At 50.7% G+C, this 20,317-nt stretch overlaps 1 protein-coding gene across 3 annotated transcripts in view; it reads left to right on the top strand.

Annotated features, from left to right (window-relative positions):
* The first annotated feature begins 2,175 nt into the window (after positions 1 to 2,175).
* Positions 2,176 to 20,317, top strand: part of ARHGAP32 (Rho GTPase activating protein 32) — a 305,874-nt gene continuing 287,732 nt past the window's right edge. For all 3 annotated transcript variants that reach the window (XM_068160012.1, XM_068160008.1, XM_068160017.1), the window contains exon 1: positions 2,176 to 2,329. The gene's annotated coding sequence lies outside the window, so the exon portion shown is untranslated. The remainder of the gene's footprint in view (positions 2,330 to 20,317) is intronic.

Genomic DNA, 20,317 nt, shown 5'->3' with positions numbered 1-20,317 from the left:
CCAGCCCTTGGCTCATCTTTGTGGCCTCCTCTGGACTCAGCCTGACAGCTCTGTGTCCTTGTCATGATGGGGACAGCAAAACTCCATCTTCTGTATATGGAGCCAACAAACCTGCTCCTGCTGCCCCAAAGTTCGCTCAGCAGCCACGAGGGTCATCCCAGTGAACCTGTCAGCTCTGAGAGGCTCAGGGTTGTAGGAGCACAATAAATCACAGGGGCTAACCTTGCCATCATTGCAATTTGCATGTTTCCTGCATCATAATTATGCTCTTCCCCATCTTAGGGGATGCCATGCAGCATCTTCATGACTTGTTGTCTCCTTACACACGGAGCCCCAGGCCCCACCAAACATTCTGAACTGCAGTTGTGTCTGTTGGCACCTGGCACAGCATATGCTGACACCAAGCAGCTCCCATGTCTCAGAGCTATTGTTCCAGACTCTGCACGTTTACAGTTGGCATCAGTTACTCACAACTGAAAACAAAACAAAATCCTCCAAACCTATTAAATTAAAACTCACACAGCATCAAATTCAGCTTGTGGAATAGTTTCAGCTATACCTTCTCTAAAACATTTCTGCAGGAGGATCAAGCAGGCCATTTGGTGTTTACTTTTGCCCTGCAAATGTGGCTATCACCCTGTGGTTAAGACCACGTACCCACCACAGCCCTCGTGTGAACACGCACCACACAGCTCCAAGTTGCTCCCAACTGTGCCTCTGGGCCCATGCCAGAAAGTGGAGAGAGCTCTTCCTTTCCAGTGCTGCTACTAGAGGAGTAAATACACCCCAGCAAGTAGATCTTCAACCTCAGTGGTCACCAAGTGGCATAATTATCAGGAAGCACTTTCCACGTCGCCTCCTGCCAGCCAAATCAAGTTGTGTGACAACGCTAATGATACAGGAAAGCATCTCAAGAGCACACGGTGAAGTGGTTGGGGTCAGCTGCAGAAATACCACCCAGGGCTATCAGAAAGATCCCCTGCTGAAGCATTGCAGGTCATAGAATCATAGAACTGCAGAACGGCAGAGGTTGGAATGGACCTCCAAAGATCATCCAGTCCAACTCCCTTGCCACAGCAGGATCACCCAGGGCAGGTCACACAGAGACACATCCAGGTGCATTCTGAAAGTCTCCAGAGAAGGAGACTCCACAACCTCTCTGGGCAGCCTGTTTCAGGGCTCCAGCACCCTTACAGTACCCCGGCTGTGATCTCACCAGGGCAGAGGGGAAGGAGAACCTCCCTAGACCTGCTGGACACACTTTAGTTCAAGAAGGTCCATTGCTTACCTGCAGGAAGGAGTTTGTGGTTCACACTTAAACCTCACTTGGAAGTTTGAATTCCCTTTTCCTGATAAAACACCATTGTGTCAAGACTTGATTTAATGTATGTAAAGCTTAACCAGAGAAGGTTACACCGTGAACAGGGTGTGCAAGTAGTCTGTCCATGGGTAACCATATCCTGTGAGGTAAAGGGACTTCGTGATCTTGTGCTAACACAATGGAGGTGGATAGAGCCCTGGTGCAGGCAGGCAGGTACCTGATTTACATCCCTCCTGGGTGGGACTCATCCCTCCTGGGTGGGACTCATCCCTCCTGGGTGGGACTCTTCATTCGGAGAGGAACCATGCCTGGCCATATCAAAATAAAACCAAAACTCCAGGACCTCTTTGGCAAGATTTTGAGTACTCTCCCTCCACACTCAAGCCTTGGGAGCAGCCCCAGCCTCCATCCCGTTGTCCCAAATCTGTTCGGTTTGTTTTTACCTGGTGTGTCAAAAGGAATTGACCCCCAAAGTCGAGATGTTTGCTCCCAGCCTTACCATCACCATTCGCGCAGCTGCGGTGGCTCTGCTCCCACCGCGACCCCCGCACCCCGAGCTCCCTCCACCCACCCCACAGCGCTCCCCCGCACAGCAGCGCCCCTGCCTAGCATCCTCCATCCGCGGCCCCTGCCGCACCCAGACCCCCCGCTTCGTGCGCACCCCCAGCAGCTCTGCCCGCAGCAGCCCTGCCGGCCGCCGCCTCCGCCCACCGGCCCCCGCGGGCCTGCCCGAGCCCCGCCCTTCCCCGGCGTCGGGGAGGAGCCAGCGAGCGGCGGCAACGCGCATGGGCCCCGCAGCCTTTCTCTGAGCCCGGCAGCGTGTGCGGGGGGCGTGTGCCCGGCTGCCGTTTCCCCTCACCCAGCAGCGGCGGCGGCGGCCGTGGGGCCTTTCCCCGGCGGCTCCTCACCTGCGGCGGCCGCGGCCGCCATGTCGGCGCTGGCGGTGGGACGCGGCTGGTAGGCGGAGGTTGGGGTGCCCGGGCTCGGCCCCCGCTGCGGCGGAGCGAGGTGAGTGTGGGGAGGGGAGAGGCGGGGGGGGGGGGGGGGGGTCGTGTCGCGACAGCGCCGTGCGTGTCGCGCCGGCGGTGGGCGCGGGGAGGGGGCGAGCACGGGGCAGCCTCGGCGGGGCTGGCGGCCGGTGCCGGGGGGCGGGCGGGCAGCGCCTCGGGCTCGCCGTGGGGAGGGAGAGGAAAACGCTCGAATGAAAGGAGTCGCGGCTCCGTCGCGGTGGGGTTTGGGGTTGGTTTTGTGGCTTCCCTGCCTCCCCCCCCCCCCCCCCCTTCTCTCCCTTCACCCGCGATTCAGTCGCCGACCTCTCCGAGGTGGGTAAATGCGCCCATCGCCGGGTCCGAGGGGATAATGTGGGATTGCAGCCTGCCGGTGCCATTCCCCTTCGGGCGCGGGGGGAAGCCGGCGTGCGGCTTCCCGGCTGGAGCGCAGCTGCTGCCCGTCCGGCTTTGTGCGTGCTCCTTTCCTCCATTGTGTGCGCTGGCCTTTGTGGGGGTTGGAATGGGGACCCTTTAAATGCCTCCTCAGACCTTTTCAGGTGGAGTGAATGTCCCTTCTTGGGTCATTGAGGGTGTTGGGTGAGCTCTGTCGGTGCTAGGGAGCGGTGTGAAATGGAGGAGCACCCGCAGGCGTTTCGTGTGTGGCTGTGTGTGCCTGGAGATGGAAGACCTGGAAGGTCTTAGAAGATCTGGAAGGTGTTGGGTTAGGTTTCCCACCAGATTGCAGCAGGGAGGTGAGCAAAGGATGGCAGCGCAGGGTCTTGTAAGGAAGGCTCTATGATGTGTTTGGCTTCTGAGCCAGCAATTGCTTTAACTTGAGGAAAAGGTAAATTAACCTTTGAAACTTGGGTGCGTGTCCGTGTGTGTGTGTATGTGTTTACCCTTCACAAGCCGTGCTCGCAGCTCCTGTCCCGTGAGAGCCTGCCCGGTGTCACAAATTGCTGCTCCAGACCGGACCGGTGGCTGTTGAAATGCAAGAGGGTGATGGGAGGGAGTCGTTTTTTGGTACACCTCTATACCTCCCACACGAGAGAGTGCAGAAAACAGCACTTTGGACAGAGACTGGGACAACCATGGCTGGGATGGGTTTGTTGTGTTGGTCAGTGGTGCCTTGCGTACGAATGAAATTGACAGGAACCGGTGAAAAGACAAGAAGGTGGAAGCTTAAAAGCTGCTATTTCACCTAGAAAGATCTGCAACCCTAAAGTGTGCCAAAAGTGACTGGGCAGCCCTCTTTGATAGGGAGCAGGATAAGTTTTGGGAGCAGAATAAGTTTCCAAGACTCCTACAAGAATATATTTGAGTGTTTGCTGTCTGAGCACCTTTTCCTAGGCACAAATGTCCTCAACGTGCTGATTTAGAACCCTGCCATTTCCTTCTGGCTGCTCAGATGTCTTTTCATTCCAGATCTGCAAAATCAGGTTATCCTTGAGTGCCCAATTTATTTTCTCTGGTGAGTTCAACATTATGGAGCAAGCAAATCGTTCTTGTGCTTGGGCTGAGTTGGTTTGGTCAGACTGATGGGAGGTTGCTTGTGCCATGCTGGGGTTGGAGACCCTTGCGTGGCTGCTGGGTTTAGAATCTTAGAGCACATTGGAGCCATCTGGAAGAGTCAGAATTGTGGGTTGGGGTTTTTTTTTGAGGGCACATAGTGATTGAGATGACAAACATCAGGGGAATGAGGTGAGGCTGGCAAATATTCTTTCCAGGGTGGTGAGACACTGGAACAGGTTGTCCAGGGAGGTCGTGGATGTCCCTTCCATGGAGGTGTTCAAGGCCAGGTTGGATGAAGAAACCTGGGCTGGTGGGAGGTGTCCCTGCCCTATGGCATGTGGGGTTGCAACTAGATGACCTTTAAGGTCCCTTCCAACCCATCTCTGAAAATATGCATTTTGCAGAGCCTCTCATTTAGGGCAACGAGAACTGAAGGTGTTAATGTGCTGCTAACACCCTGCCCAATGCACAGCACTGTTTGTCCATTGCTAGGAGCACATTAGAGCTCAGCCTCTCAGCTTGTGGTCTTAATCCTGTTTGTTTAAAGTCGGTTCGTCAAGTTTCTTGGGGAAACAAAGAGCACCTGAGGCAGGTCAGCAGAGCTGTCATTAGGGAATTGTTTCACCGTGGAGATTTCTTTCTTTCGGGTCTGATTTGCAGCTGGCTGTTTCCAGTGGGTTTTGTGCCGCTTGCCTGATGGGTTGTGAAATATCAGGATCCCAGTTCTTAATCGTCTTATTTTTCTGTAATGCAAAGCGAGGGAAAGGATGAGGTCATTGAATTGAAGCGGGGGAAGGATTGCGGTGGTGACTTACTGGCTGGGGGGGGAAGATCCCAGAGGGAGAGGAGGAAATCCACCAGGAGGGAAAAATAATTTAAAGGGGGGGGGGGGAATCGAGCTGCTTTGGCCCTTTTTCCCCCAGGGCTTTTGTGCCTTTTGTGAACTTTTGCAAAGGAAATGTCATTTTGCTGTTTGAATGCATTGTTTTGCACGAGGTGTCAGGCCACATTACGGGGATGATTCCAGTCGGCTTCCCCTGGTCCCGACCGACCACGTCAAACTCCCTGCTGTGTTTACACGAGGATTTGGTGTTTTTCAGGAACCCAAGATGCACACTTCCAAAAATAAGTGCTGCTCTTCGTGCTTTATTATGGCTAGGAGAGTTTGTGCAGGAGAAACAAAGAAAATGGGCGCGGGTTCCCTTGGCCTTTGTGTCCTTTTCTCCGCAAATAAGAGGAAGATGTTGGCCTCTCTGTGAACTGGGGGATTATTTGCCTTTGCACTTCCTCTCAGAATATTCTTCTCCATGGAGTACTTGCTATCTGGTTCCAGTGGCTGCAGACGTGGCAGGAGCTATTGTCTCATGTTTGGTTGCTCGGTATCATTTTGGCTGTCCCGGGGTAAGGTCAGAAAGGGAAGAAGATGAAAAAGTGAAGGTGAATGTGTCTGTTGTCCTTGCAAAACCCTGGACTAATAGCTCTCATGGGACTCCTGAGGATGGGTGGCTTCTGTCAGGTGCAGCTTACACAGGGCCAGTTCCTTCTTCCAGCTGTACTCTTGAACTGGAGCTCCAGTATCTGGTTTCATCCTGGCTGCAGCACATCATGTAGCAGCAGAGCCTACCAGCTTGCTGATGAGGGGATTTTTTCATGAAGGATCTTTCCAGCCCTGTTCTCCTCCACCAGCCTTGAACTTAGAACAGAATAAACCAGGTTGGAAGAGACCTTCAAGATCATTGTGTCCAACCTATCATCCAACACCACCTAATCAACTAAACCATGCAACCAAGCACCCTGTCAAGTCTCCTCCTGAACACCTCCAGTGATGGTGACTCCACCACCTCCTCAGGCAGCACATTCCAATGGGCAATCACTCTCTCTGTGTAGAACTTCTTCCTAACCTCCAGCCTAAACTTCCCCTTGTGCAGCCTGAGACTGTGTCCTCTTGTTCTGGTACTGGTTGCCTGGGAGAAGAGATCAATGTCTACAACCTCCCTTCAGGTAGTTGTAGAGAGCCATAAGGTCACCCCTGAACCTCCTCTTCTCCAGGCTAAGCAACCCCAGCTCCCTCAGCCTCTCCTCATAGGGCTTGAAGGTGTTCATGGGGTGTCTGTGCCTCCAGTAGTGAAAGCAGCTCAGTTTCACTGTTTGGGGCTAGCAGCTGCCCTGGGGATGTCCAATACTATGATCCAAAAGAAACAAATGAAGTGTTTATCAACTTTGCGACTCCACCAGCGTTTTCCCTTGGGGAAATAAGTCAGTTTGGTAGCTGGGGTGAAGCAGGTCAACAAGTCTGGTCAGTTGGAGCATGTGGGTTTTCGCAGTGATTTCTATTCTTATGCTAATCCTTTGAACGGGTTGGCTGTGCACTGTTCGGCAGGGGGAGAGGAGGGATGTGCCTGCTGAGGATACCAAAGAGAAGCCATTTTTGGGACTTATTGTCATGCAGATTAGGTTTGCCAGCCGACGGGAGCACGGTGTAACCTGGGGAGGCAATGCTGCGGGTCAGCGGTCACTGGGCAATCCTGAGCCGCTTTGCTCCCAGCCGTTTCTTTTCAGTAGCAGTGGTGTGGGGGTTTGGCTCCTTTTGTGTCTTTATAAGTCCACCTTGTGGCCCAAACCGAATTGTTCTCTCTGGTTCTGAGCAGCTGAAGTTGGAAAACTGAAGTGTTCAGTCTTTAAAGGTGGTGACCTAATTGACCGAGGTGACCTCATTGTGGCCTTCCAGTATCTGAAGGGGGCCTACAGGAAGGCTGGGGAGGGACTGCTCAGGATCTCAGGTAGTGATAGGACTAGGGGGAATGGAATGAAGCTGGAGGTGGGGAGATTCAGGCTGGATGTGAGGAGGAGGTTCTTCACCATGAGAGTGGTGAGACCCTGGAATGGGTTGTCCAGGGAGGTGGTCGGGGTCCCGTTCCTGGGGGTGTTTAAGAGCAGGCTGGATGAGGCTCTGTCCAGGCTGATCTAGTGTGGGGTGTCCCTGCCCATAGCAGGGGGGTTGGAACTAGCTGATCCTTGTGGTCCCTTCCAACCCTGAATGAAACTATGAAACTATGTGTTGGGTAAAAACTGTGGGAAGGCAGCGAAGCTGTCGCTGCACTGATACAGCTGTGAGCTGCTCCTTCAAATCCCACTTCTGCTGCTGCTGGGGACTTGCTGGGTTTCTTCCACACAGATTCTTCCTGCTGTGCCTCAACTTCTGCTGTGTGAAACACTTCAGAGGTTGTGGAGCAATCTGTGTGTGCACGTGTGCCAGTTGAAACCAGGTGAAATAGGTCAAGCTTTCTTTGTCAAGCTTCAGGTTTGTTTCCCGGAGGTGGTTTTAGAAAGAGGAAGCGATGAAGTAGAGGAAAAGCCTGAAAGAGCTACCCCCCAGTTAGGATTTTGTGGCATATTATACATGAGGGACTGCAGCTACAACCACAACACAACTGCAACTACATCTTCTGTAGAAATTCCAGCTGACATCCCCAGGAGCTTCTGCAGTCCAAGTTTCTAGGCTGTGAAGTGTGTTGGGAAGCCCTCCAGCCTCTTTCATTTCAGCGGGGTGTCGCGTTGCTGGCGTCTCTACCCCCTCGAGTAGCTCAGCTTCCCATATTTCTGTGTGCATACAGTGGTGGAGTCTTTGGAGGTGTGCAAAATAATTAAAACCTGCCCTTTAAACTATTTAGCAAATTGGATTTGCTGTACCAGCAGTGGGACAGGAAGTTAATCGTGTTTAAGCTGATGTTGACTTTTCCAATCTGATTTTCCCTGGGAAGAAACTTTATTACCTAGTTGTTAAATGCACAGCTAATTGGCTGCTGATTGTTTTAAGATGATAAACCAATGCTACCAGGTTCAGTGTAATCAGCTTGGTGGAAATGCTTCCTTAGGTTATTGTCTTGCTTTCTTGATTAAACCCAATGTTACTTATCAGCATCCAAATGATGGGAGTATATTTACCTGGTGATGCCAAGGGATGCTGATGACATTTAACTGTAACTAGTCACTGGATGTTCTTTTCCTCTGTTCTCACTGTCCCTTGTCTGTGGCAGGGAGGGTTGAAACAATATCATCTATAAGAACCTTTCCAACTCAAGCCATTCTGTGATTCTGAAGTTAGAATAGAATTGACCAGGTTGGAAGAGACCTTTGAGATCGAGTCCAACCTATCATCCAACACCATCTAATCATCTAAACCATGGCACCAAGCACCCCATCCAGTCTCTTCCTCATCCAGTGATGGTGACTCCACCACCTCCCTGGGCAGCACATTCTAATGGCCAATCTCTCTTTCTGTGAAGAACTTCCTCCTAACATCCAGCCTAAACCTCCCCTGGCACAGCTTGAGACTGTGTCCTCTTGTTCTGATGCTGGTTGCCTGGGAGAAGAGACCAACTTCCTCCTGGCTACAACCTCCCTTCAGGGAGTTGGAGAGAGCAAGAAGGTCTCCCCTGAGCTTCCTCTTCTCCAGGCTAAGCAACCCCAGCTCCCTCAGCCTCTCCTCACAGGGCTGTGCTCCAGACCCCTCCCCAGCTTTGTTGCCCTTCTCTGGACACCTTCCAGCAAGTCAACATCTTTCCTAAACTGAGGAGCCCAGAACTGGACACAGGACTCAAGATGTGGCCTAACCAGTGCTGAGCACAGGGGCAGAATGACCTCCCTGCTCCTGCTGGCCACACTGTTCCTGCTGCAGGCCAGATGGCATTGGCCTTCTTTGCGACCTGGGCACACTGCTGCCTCATGTTCATCCTACTGTCAACCAGCACCCCCAGGTCCCGAAGCCTTACAACATGTGAGAAAGTGGCTCAGCAGCTCTGGTCTTTTAAGACCTAGTTTAGAAAGTGAAATACCCTCCCTAGATCTCCACTTCTTGAAATGGTTGTTTTAAGAACCTGTGTTTGCTTTTAGTCTTGTTTCTGTGGCCAAGTTGGAACATCTTGAGCAGGTTGTGTTTGATGTGGCTGGTGCTGAAGCCGTTGCAGCACTATTGCATATTTCATCCCATTCTTACTGACTTCACCAGGGGCAGATGCTTGGTTGGTCTGAGGAGGAATGCAGCTGGACAACCAGCTCTGTTGGAGCATAACTTTAATTGTTTCAAAGAGCCTTTGAGCCTTTACTGGGCTTTAGTCTTTCTCTTTTTTTATGCTCCTTGTTATGATTCATGAATGTCTTCATCAGGTTTCATAATAGCTGCTACCTTTTGTGTTGTGTGTTTTACAAGGAGCATCTCCAGAGAGTCAGCTCCCACCTGCTAGAAACAATCAGGTTTTTAAAAGGCTAATTTCAGGCTTTATATTTAATTTAAGAAGCCTGTTATCTTGCTCAATAAAGCCTTTTGCTTGTGCCTCCCCCCCGCCCTCCAAGATTTACATAGCAGCTGATAAAATGTGCAGAGATTCATGCAGGCTGCAGCAACCATCTCCAAATCAGTGTGTTCATGGCACGTGAGTGGATTTCAGTAGCCGCTTTCCTTAGCGCTCACCCTCAGTCCTTCCTGGCTTCCCCTCTGTATGCAGGAATGGGAGATGTTTGCTGGGGCTTGCTTCACTCAGCAGCAGGCAGAGTTAGTTATTCATTGATTAATTTTTGTTTCAGCAAGAGCTCTGACAATTTGTTCTTGGAAGGGTCAATGAGATTCCAGCGTCCTTGCCTTGAGTGATGCGCAAGGCCAGCTTCCCATGCGAAGTTCGGCCCCTGCTAGCTGCTGCAGCTCATTTCATCGAAGCAACAGGAACAAAAGTTTGTTTGTCACTCCTCTGGAAGGGAGAACAAAGGCCGCAGGGACCTTTGAACCTCGGTGGCTGTGCATCTGAAGGAGGAATTGTTGAAGAATGGGGGGGGGGGAAAACTGCCAGGAGACCAGAGATCTGCTTTTCCCTGTGTCTGTCCACAGGAAAGTTGGTTAATTGGGAGAGATTCTTCTTCTTCCCAGCAGGCTCTGATGTGCTAATCGAGTATGCAGGAATGGTTAGGCTACCACTTCTTTTTTTTCCCTTCACTGAAGCAAGCTTTAAACTAATGATTGTCTATGATTTTTTGGCTTGGCTTTTCTGTTTTTCCTTTCTTTTCTTTCCTTTGGTCTTTTTTTCCCTTTTTTTTGGTCTTTTTTCCTTTTTTCCCTTTTTTTTTTATCTTTTTTTCCCTTTTTTTCTTTTGTGGTTTTTTCTCCCCCCCTTCCCCCCCCCCCTTTTTTTTCCTGTCTTTTTTTTTTTTGTCTTCCCCCCCCCCCCCCCCCCCCCTTTCCTTTTTACTGGTCTTTTTTCCCCTTTTTTTCCCTTTCTTTTTTTTTTTTTAATCTTTTCCCCCCTTTTTTTTCTTTTGTGTTTTTTTTTTTCCTTGTTTTTCCCCTTTCCTTTTTTTGGGTTTTTTTTTCCCTTTCCTTTTGTTTTTGGGTCTTGTTTTTCGCCTTTCCTTTTTTTTTTGGGTCTTTTTTTTTTCCCTTCCTTTTTTTTGGGGGTCTTTTTTTTTTTCCCCCTTCCTTTTTTTTGGGGGTCTTTTTTCCTTTTTTTCCCCCTTTTTTTTCTTTTGTGGCTTTTTTCCTTGTTTTTTCCCTTTCCTTTTTTTTTGGGTCTTTTTTTTCCCCTTTCCTTTTTGAGGGACTTGAGACTGTGTCCTCTTGTTCTGGTGCTGCTTGCCTGGGAGAAGAGACCAACCCCCTCCTGGCCACAACCTCACTTCAGGTAGTTGTAGAGAGCAAGAAGGTCTCCCCTGAGCCTCCTCTTCTCCAGGCTAAGCAACCCCAGCTCCCTCAGCCTCTCCTCACAAGGCTGTGCTCAAGGCTTCTCCCCAGCCTTGTTGCCCTTCTCTAGACACCTTCCAGCAAGTCAACCTCCTTCCTAAACTGATGAGCCCAGAATTGGACACAGGACTCAAGGTGTGGCCTAACCAGTGCTGAGCACAGGGGCACAATGAATGATCTTTAAACTCCCTTCCAACCCAACCCATTCTGTGACTCTGAGGCTGAGCTTTGGGCAGCGATTTGTGTTGTCTCATTCACCTTGATGAATTTTAGAAGGCTCAAGAGAGAGGCTGTGCTGCAAGAGCCATATTTCCTCAACTGCTTGGTGCAGAGGGAGAGAAACCCCAGCACTGGGTGTTTATTATTTGTGAGTAATGAACATAACACACCAGCTGGAAAAAACACGGTTGTTCATTTCAATTTCTCAGCCTGGACATGCAGCTCATAAGTGTGCTCAGGCATGCGTGTAATCTTCATGGCTGTCCCTCTTGCTGAGGAGATGCTCAGTGCTGCTCTGGAATCGTGTGGACAGAAGGGAAAGGCTGAGCTTGCCCCACATAGTCTCTGGGGAATTGAATCAGGCCTGCCCCGCACAGTGTGACTCCTGAGGAAGCTGGCAGGAGGTCAGCCCCATCGCGGTGGGGGCGCAGCGGGAGTGTGGGCATCTGGTGTTCTTCTGCCTGGCTTCCTTCAGTCACCGTTGGAGAAGGGACACTGCAGCAGTTTGCAGGGTGGCTGCAGCCAGCTTGGCCTCTGAGAGCATCACTTGGGTTTCATAGTTATAGTTTCATAGTTTCATTCAGGGTTGGAAGGGACCACAAGGATCATCCAGTTCCAACCCCCCTGCCATGGGCAGGGACACCCCACACTAGATCAGGCTGGACAGAGCCTCATCCAGCCTGGGCTTAAACACCCCCAGGGACGGGGCCTCAACCACCTCCCTGGACAACACATTCCAGGGTCTCACCACTCTCATGGTGAAGAACCTCCTCCTCACATCTAGCCTGAATCTCCCCACCTCCAGCTTCATTCCATTCCCCCTAGTCCTATCACTACCTGAGATCCTGAGAAGTCCTTCCCCAGCCTTCCTGTAGGCCCCCTTCAGATACTGGAAGGCCACAATGAGGTCACCTGGGAGCCTTCTCTTCTGCAGACTGAACAGCCCCAACTCCTTCAGTCTGTCCTCATAGGAGAGGTGCTCCAGCCCTCTGCTCATCCTTGTGGCCCTTCTCTGGACACATTCCAGTACCTCCACATCCCTCTTGGAATAGGGGCTCCAGAACTGGAGGCAGTACTGCAGGTGGGGTCTCCCCAGAGCTGAGCAGAGGGGGAGGATCACCTCCCTTGCCCTGCTGGCCACAATTCTCCTGATGCAGCCCAGGATCTGATTGGCCTTGCGGGCTGCAAGTGCACACTGAGAGCTCCTGTTGAGCTTTTTGTCCACCAGCAACCCCCAAGTCTCTCTCCTCAGGGCTACTTTCCAGCCCTAGGTCCCTGGTTCCCAGTAAAGCACAGACAACATTGGAAAAGCTCTGCATGCCAGAAGGAGGAGCAGCAACCAGGCATGATTTAGCTGACAGAAGTTATTTCAAGCAGTACTTCTTGCTCTTACAGAACAAAACAATCTACTTCTTGGATTGTTAGATCATTTGGGGGCCTTCAGCCCCCTTTTCCCCCTCCCTCTTTTTTCTTTCCCTAAGGGGTGCATGCTTGATGGGGTGGCAGTCCTGTAGGTTTTTCTGTCTTCTGATCAGCCTGCCTTTTCAGCTGTCCCAACTGACAGCATCTCTCCAGTGTTTTCTCTTCCTCCTTAAAACTGTTGTCCCTTTTCTCACTCCTTGGCTGCATTTTTGGCTGTGCTGTAGGGAAATTCATCTTTCTGTCTTCCAGGCAATATGTAAACCTGGCTCCCAGGAGCATGGGAGAGCTGTATGGTGGTTGCTCTTGAATCTTTGAAGTTCTTTTTGGTGTACTTGTTGGTTGTCACTGTGCTGTTTTTTTTGATCCCTCCTCTCTTAAGATGTGCACCAGCTTGAAATACATGAGGAACCTCTCATTATTTAAGGATTTCACTACAGGGAGTATTCTCTAGCTAAAATCTCAGTCTTCTATCCACAGAGCAATTGTAAATCATAGAATCACCAAGGTTGGAAGAGACCTCAAAGATCATCAAGTCCAGCCTGTCACCCAAGACCTTATGGCTACTAAACCATGGCACCAAATGCCACATCCAGTCCCCTCTTGAACACCTTCAGGGATGTTGACTCTACCACCTCCCTCACATCCAGCCTAAACCTCCCCTTGTGCAGCTTGAGACTGTGTCCTCTTGTTCTGGTGCTGGTTGCTTAAGAGAAGAGACCAACCCCCACCTGGCTACAACCTCCTTTCAGGTGGTTGTAGACAGCAATGAGGTCACCCCTGAGCCTCCTCTTCTCTAGGCTATGCAATCCCAGCTCCCTCAGCCTCTCCCCCTAGGGCTTGTGCTCAAATGGCACGAGGAAGGCAATACCTCCTTGGCTGCTTAGTTGGGTAGCCATGCTGTATTCATTCAGGGGAGAATTAACTCTCTAAAATGCAGCTTAGCAGCTTCCTGAACATTTTCACCTAGATTACAGGAGACCTTTCTCCTTGATTGCTTCATTCCCCATAGGTACCTCTTGCATTTCCTGCTTGTCAAATGCTAAGCTTAAAAAACATTAAACTGCACTTAACTTCTGGGGAAATGCAAACATATAGATCAGTGTTGTAGGAAACCCAATTTGTCAGTCCTTATCACTAGAAAACATGTGTGTGGAGGAGGGATGCCATATGGCTGCTAAATATATCACAAGTTTCTCCTGAAAGCAGTCTCCAAAGTACAGAAGTTCACAATCTGGGTTTTTAATAAGAGTGTGTTGCAGATTTGAAGGCTCCTAAGGAGTGCAAACTAAGGTGATGGGCCTGGAGCCAAGAAACAATCCAGTAACACTTCCTGTGAAGAGGTGATGCTGGCTGCTCAGCATCTTGCAAGGTGCTCTTTGTTAGCAAGTTCTTGCAAGTGCAAAGGGTGGTAGTAGCTGTCTAGGTGACATCAGCTGCCTGCGCTCCCCACCCTCGAGCTCTGACAGCTCGTTGTGTGCTTGGTCGCTTCAAACGCTTGCGCTGTTACATCCCAGTGGAGAGCTTGATCTGCTGGAGCTGTTTGATTAAGGTCAGGAAAATGTGGTTATGGTGGCAAGACTTAGCTAGAAATTCTTTCCAGTGAGGGTGGGGAGACAATGGAACAGGTTGCCCAGGAAGATTGTGGATGCCCCTTCCCTGGAGGTGCTCAAGGCCAGCTTGGATGAGGTCTTGAGCAACCTGGGTGGTGGGAGGTGTCCCTGCCCATGGCAGGGGGGGTTGGAACTGGATGATCTTCTAACCCAACCCATGCTATGCATTTATGACTTGAGAGTGATTACTCTGAGTTCTTGGTAGTCTGAAAGTGGCCTAGCAGGATTCATAGAATTGCTCCAGTTGGAAAAGACCTCCAAGATCACTGAGCCCAGCTGTCAGTGGGTTAGTAATTGGACTTGATCTTAAAGGTCTCTTCCAACACAGAGTTATCCTATGAAATGCTTGGTAGCACTACTTGCCTGTGGTTGTTTTGTGGAGGTGCTGCCAATATACAGATTGTTCAAAGTCTTGGGAACACAAATACAATTGAAATATGGTAACATAAAGCAAGCTCATAGTTTCCTAGCATGGCTTGGAGTGGAAGGCACATTGAAGATCATCTAGTTCTAGCCCCTCTGGCATTGGCAGGGACACATTCCACTAGATCACCAGGGGTGAAAGTAAGCAGTATGCTGCAGCATCCCACATCTGTGTAGGTTTAAGTGGTAGGCATTTCTGTGATAGAATAAACCAGGTTGGAAGAAACCTTCAAGATCATCAAGTCCAACCTATTATCCAACACCACCTAATCAACTAACCCATGGCACCAAGCACCCCATCAAGCCTCCTCCTAAACACCTCCAATGATAGTGACTCCACCACCTCCCCGGGCAGCCCATTCCAATGGGCAATCACTCTCTCTGTGTAAAACTTCCTCCTGACCTCCAGCCTGAACCTCCCCTGGTGCAGCCTGAGACTGTGTCCTCTTGTTCTGGTACTGGCTGCCTGGGAGAAGAGACCAACCTCTGCCTGTCCACAACCTCCCTTCAGGTAGTTGTAGAGAGCAAGAAGGTCTCCCCTGAGCCTCCTCTTCTCCAGGCTAAGCAGCCCCAGCTCCCTCAGCCTCTCCTCACAGGGCTGTGTTCCAAGCCCCTCACCAACTTTGTTGCCCTTCTCTGGACACCTTCCAGCAAGTCAACCTCCTTCCTAAACTGAGGGGCTCAGAACTGGACACAGGACTCAAGGTGTGGCCTAACCAGTGCTGAGTCCAGGGGCACAATGACCTCCCTGCTCCTGCTGGCCACACTGTTCCTGATGCAGGCCAGGATGCCCTTGGCCCTCCTGGGCACACTGCAGGCTCATGTTCAGCCTACCATCAACCAGCACCCCAGGTCCCTCTCTTTCTGGCCGCTCTTCAGCCACTCTGCCCCCAGCCTATAGCACTGCATGGGGTTGTTGTGGACAATGTGCAGCACCTGGCACTTGGATGTGTTCAATCTCCTTCCCTTACAGCCCCCTCCCCCCAAAAAAAAAATCACCCATCCTGTTACTCCATGAAAATCCAAACTAGGGATTGAATTTCTGATTTAGCAAAGCACTTTGTCTAATGTTAGCATGTGAGTAATCCTAGGCCTCTGTCTAGGATAAAAGGCATTGCTGAGCTGTGGCAGAGATATCTGATAGGGAAAGCTTATCCTGGAAGAGAATCAGAAGAGAAACTGTATTGGTTAGATTCCTTAAGGCCCTTTAAAATGATTCAAAGGGCTGAGTGTAAACTTTCCTGGTGGGGTTTTGGTGACTGAAGATGCAGTTAGGCAAATTGCAGCTTGTTGGGGCAAGGAGAATTAATTTATGCACTGGAGCACATGTGCTCTTGCACTGTTTTCTCTGTGAAGCTGAATTACAGACAACAAGAATGCACTTTGTTGTTCTTTAATAATAAATAACAGCATAGCAGTTTTGATCTTCAAAGCCCTGCTCAGACCTTAATTAATCTTCATAATAGTCGTTCGAGAGACTTCATAATATCATAGTATCAGTCAGGGTTGGAAGGGAACACAAGGATCAGCTAGTTCCAACCCCCCTGCCATGGCCAGGGACACCCCACACTAGATCAGCCTGGCCACAGCCTCAGCCAGCCTGGGCTTAAACACCTCCAGGGACAGGGCCCCAACCACCTCCCTGGACAACCCATTCCAGGGCTTCACCACTCTCATGGGGAAGAACTTCCTCCTCACCTCCAGCTTCATTCCATTCCCCCTACTCCTATCACTCCCTGAGATCCTGAGCAGTCCCTCCCCAGCCTTCCTGTAGCCCCCTTCAGATCCTGGAAGGCCACAATGAGGTCACCTGGGAGCCTTCTCTTCTGCAGACTGAACAGCCCCAACTCCTTCAGTCTGTCCTCACAGGAGAGGTGCTCCAGCCCTCTGCTTATCCTCCTGGCCCTTCTCTGGACACCTTCCGGCACCTTCAGATCCCTCTTGTCATAGGGGCTCCAGAACTGGAGGCAGGACTCCAGGTGGGGTCTCAGCAGAGCTGAGCAGAGGGGGAGGATCACCTCCCTTGCCCTGCTGGCCACACTTCTCCTGCTGCAGCCCAGGATCTGATTGGCTTTGTGGGCTGCAAGTGCACACTGAGAGCTCCTGTTGAGCTTTTTGTCCACCAGCACCCCCAAGTCTCTCTCCTCAGGGCTGCTTTCCAGCCAGTCCCTGCCCAGCCTGGATTTGTGCCTGGGATTGCCTCGACCCAGATGCAGGACCCTGCACTTGCTCCTACTGAACCTCCTGAGGTTGGCTTGTGCCCACCTCTCCAGCCTGTCCAGGTCCCTCTGGATGGCCTCCCTTCCCTCCAGAGCGTCTGCTGCACCACACAGCTTGGTGTTTTCATGCTCCCTCCCCTCCTGGCCCAGGAGCTCCTTGACATGGAGGTGTGAGAGGATTTGCTAAGGATCCTATTGTCAGTGATAGTTGGGACAGTGCTCAGGAATTCCTGGCACTGGGGAGCTTTGGCTGTGTTCCTTCCCTCACTTAGGCCTTTGAAACATCCCAAAATTTGCATACATCAAGAAATGTAGTGTGACATTCCTTGTGCAGCTTTGGATTTCCAGCAGGGTGTTAACTCATGCATATGCATGCTGGAATTTCCCTGCTGGATGTTCTTGTAGGCACACAGTGCTAAAGGTTGGGGTGTGTATGTGTGTGTGTGGGGGGAGCAGGTATGAGAAATCACACTTCAGAAAACCTGGGTCACAACTGTTTGTATTGCAGGAGTGGCAAAGAAAAGGGATGTGAAGCTTTAGAGGCTGTAGGACACATAGTAAATAGAAAGTGTCTCTGCCTTCCCTAATCTTCCTGGCTTGCATCAGGAACAGTGTGGCCAGCAGGAGCAGGGAGGTCATTCTGCCCCTGTACACAGTGCAGTTTTAGGCTGCATCTCAAGTACTGTGTCCAGTTCTGGGCTCCTCAGTTTAGGAAGGAGGTTGAGTTGCTGGAATGAGTCCAGAGAAGGGCAACAAAGTTGGTGAGGGGTTTGGAACACAGCCCTGTGAGGAGAGGCTGAGGGAGCTGGGGTTGCTTAGCGTGGAGAAGAGAAGGCTCAGGGGAGACCTTCTTGCTCTCTACAACTACCTGAAGGGAGGTTGTAGACAGGAGGGGGTTGGTCTCTTCTCCCAGGCACCCAGTACCAGAACAAGAGGACACAGTCTCAGACTGCACCAGGGGAGGTTTAGGCTGGCTGTTAGGAAGAAGTTCTATAGAGAGAGAGTGATTGCCCATTGGAATGGGCTGCCCAGGGAGGTGGTGGAGTCACCATCATTGGAGGTGTTCAGGAGGAGACTTGATAGGGTGCTTGGTGCCATGGTTTAGTTGTTTAGGTGGTGTTGGATTGGTTGATAGGTTGGACACGATCTTGAAGGTCTCTTCCAACCTGGTCTGGTCTATTCTATTCTAATTCTTTAGGAGGTTAAACTAAGATGGAGGATGTAACGGAGATGTTTGATTCTGTTGTTGCTGTTGATTTGCCTTCTAAAAGAGATTTAGGGAGTACATTCCTGTTTGAAAACCTGTAGCTTACATTTGGGGGCTACAATAAGAAGAACAAACTGAACTTGAGGCTGTTCATCTGGAGAAAAGCTTCAGCAGGACTTCCAGTCCCAAGGTGGTGAGCTCTCTAGAAATAAAGAACCCAGTGTGAGCAGAGTCTGCAGAACCACAAAGCTTTGCTCAGTGTGCATTTTTCTCCCAAACAACAGCAAGGAACATTTGTTACTAAATAAAAGTGTGTGAACTTCAGGCTGGAGGTGAGGAGGAAGTTCTTCCCCATGAGAGTGGTGAAGCCCTGGAATGGGTTGTCCAGGGAGGTGGTTGAGGCCCCAGCCCTGGAGGTGTTTAAGCCCAGGTTGGATGAGGCTGTGGCCAGGCTGATCTAGTGTGGGGTGTCCCTGCCCATGGCAGGGGGGTTGGAGCTAGCTGATCCTTGTGGTCCCTTCCAATCCTGACTGATACTATGATTGTAACTGCCAAAGATAAGGGAGTCAAGGAGTGAGCTTGAGAAATGCAGGGATAGATCAGAGGGCTCATGTCCGTCGTGGATGCTGACACAACAGAGCCAAGGTCAAACTCTTTAATGCTCTTGGTGAACTCAAAATGGTTTTTCATGGATTGGAACATTTCAAAGTGACCATAGAATTGTTTGGGTTGGAAAAGACCTTTATTATCATGGATTTCAACCAACAATCCAACACCACCATGGCCACTAAACCATGTCCCAAGGTGCCATGGCCTTGAACGCCTTCAGGGATGGGGACTCCACCACCTCCCTGGGCAGCCTCTTCCAATGCCTGACCACTCTTGCAGGAAAGTTTTTCCTCATGTCCACCATAACCCTCCCCTGCTGCAATTTCAGGCCATTTCCTCTCACTCTTATCCCTTGCTAACTAGGGAGGAGAGCCCAACCCTCACCTCACTCCCCCCTCCCTTCAGGGAGCTGTAGAGAGCAGCGAGGTCTCAAGGAGTAGCCCCTGCCTGGTGTGTTTATCACCAACTCCACTTTACTTTGGCATATAAGGCATTGTACATTCTGCTGGAGACTGTGCTCATTTGCATGAGGAATGAACCTGGAAGGAGCTTGCCATGTAGAAATCTGACAACCCGTTAAACAGGTTTGAAGGATTCTCCAGCATGAAGAGCTAGGTCAGCACAATCCTCCAGCTAGTGCCAGAAACCCTTGTGGTGCTTAACCTGTGACCTTGTCATCACAGGGGGGAAAAAAAACTTTGCTGACAGGATGGTGCTTCCAGCTCTGTTTGGGTGAAGGTCTTTCCAGCCTTCCCTGCTGTGGTTGAAGAGCTCCTCCTTATTTGCTGCATGCACTGAGAGGAGGAACCACTGCAGGGATTTAACTTGGTAGGAATACAGTGACTTAGGCTGGCTCAAGGGGAAATACAAGCACTGTGATTCAGTTTGAAAGTGCAAGTTAAAATGTCCTTCTGGGGAAAGCTGCAAGTTTTCAGAGCCCTGACCAGTCTGATCTTGTATTCTGGATGTGGCAGAGAGTTTTGTTAGCAAAACCTTGCAAGTGACATATTTGCCTGTGCTTGGTGTAGCCATCCTGATCTCCATCAGTTTTGACATGTGAGAGCTGCATGACTTAAGAGTCATGGAATCATTTTGGTTGGGCAAGATGAAGTGCACCTCTGTGGGGACAGGCTGAGAGACTTGGGGGTCTTCAGCCTGGAGAAGAGAAGGCTCCAGGAAGACCTGGAGCAGCTTTCCAGTACCTGAGGGGGAGCTACAGGAGAGCTGGGGAGGGACTTTTGACAAGGGCTTGTAGTGATAGGACAAGGGACAGTGGATTGAAGCTTGAAGAGGGCAGAGTTAGACTGGAGATTAGGAGGAAATTCTTTCCAGTGAGGGTGGTGAGACACTGGAAGAGGCTGCCAGGGAGGTTGTGGATGCTTCCTTCTTGGAGGTGTTGCTGGAATGTGTCCAGAGAAGGGCAATGAGGTTGGTGAGGGGTTTGGAACACGAGCCCTATGAGGGGAGACTGAGGGAGCTGGGGTTGCTTAGCCTGGAGAAGAGGAGACTCAGAGGTGACCTTATTGCTCTCTACAACTACCTTAAGGGAGGTTGTAGACAGGTGGAGGTTGGTCTCTTCTCCTAGGCAAGCAGCACCAGAACAAGAGGACACAGTCTCAAGCTGTGCCAGGGGAGGTTTAGGCTGGAGGTTAGAATGAAATTCTACACAGAGAGAGAGTGATTGCCCATTGGGATGTGCTGCCCAGGGAGGTGGTGGAGTCACCATCATTGGAGGTGTTCTGAAGGTTTCTTCCAACCAGGTTTATTCTATTCTATTTTGAACAACCTGGAGTAGTGGGAGGTGTCCCTGCTCATGGCAGGGGCTTGGAACTGGATGTTCTTTAAGGTCTCTTCCAACCCAAAGCATTGTATGAATCTGTGTGCCAGTGACAGAAGTTTCTTTGCAGCAGAAGGCACCTGGCTCATGCACTGTGGGCTGATTTGCCTGTTTGAAAGGATGAGTGTTTTGAAGGGCACCCGAATTTTCTTGCATCCCTGCTGGAAATGTGTGTGGGAATGTGGATGAGACTGAGGCTAGGAGGATGCTTTTTGAAAGGTG

Source organism: Melanerpes formicivorus, unplaced genomic scaffold, assembly GCF_026170545.1.
Source record: "Melanerpes formicivorus ecotype bairdi unplaced genomic scaffold, bMelFor1.0.p_v2 SCAF_47, whole genome shotgun sequence".
Lineage (NCBI taxonomy): Eukaryota > Metazoa > Chordata > Aves > Piciformes > Picidae > Melanerpes > Melanerpes formicivorus.
Note: the sequence above shows the minus strand (reverse complement) of the source record. Positions and strands in the feature narration are given on the sequence as shown.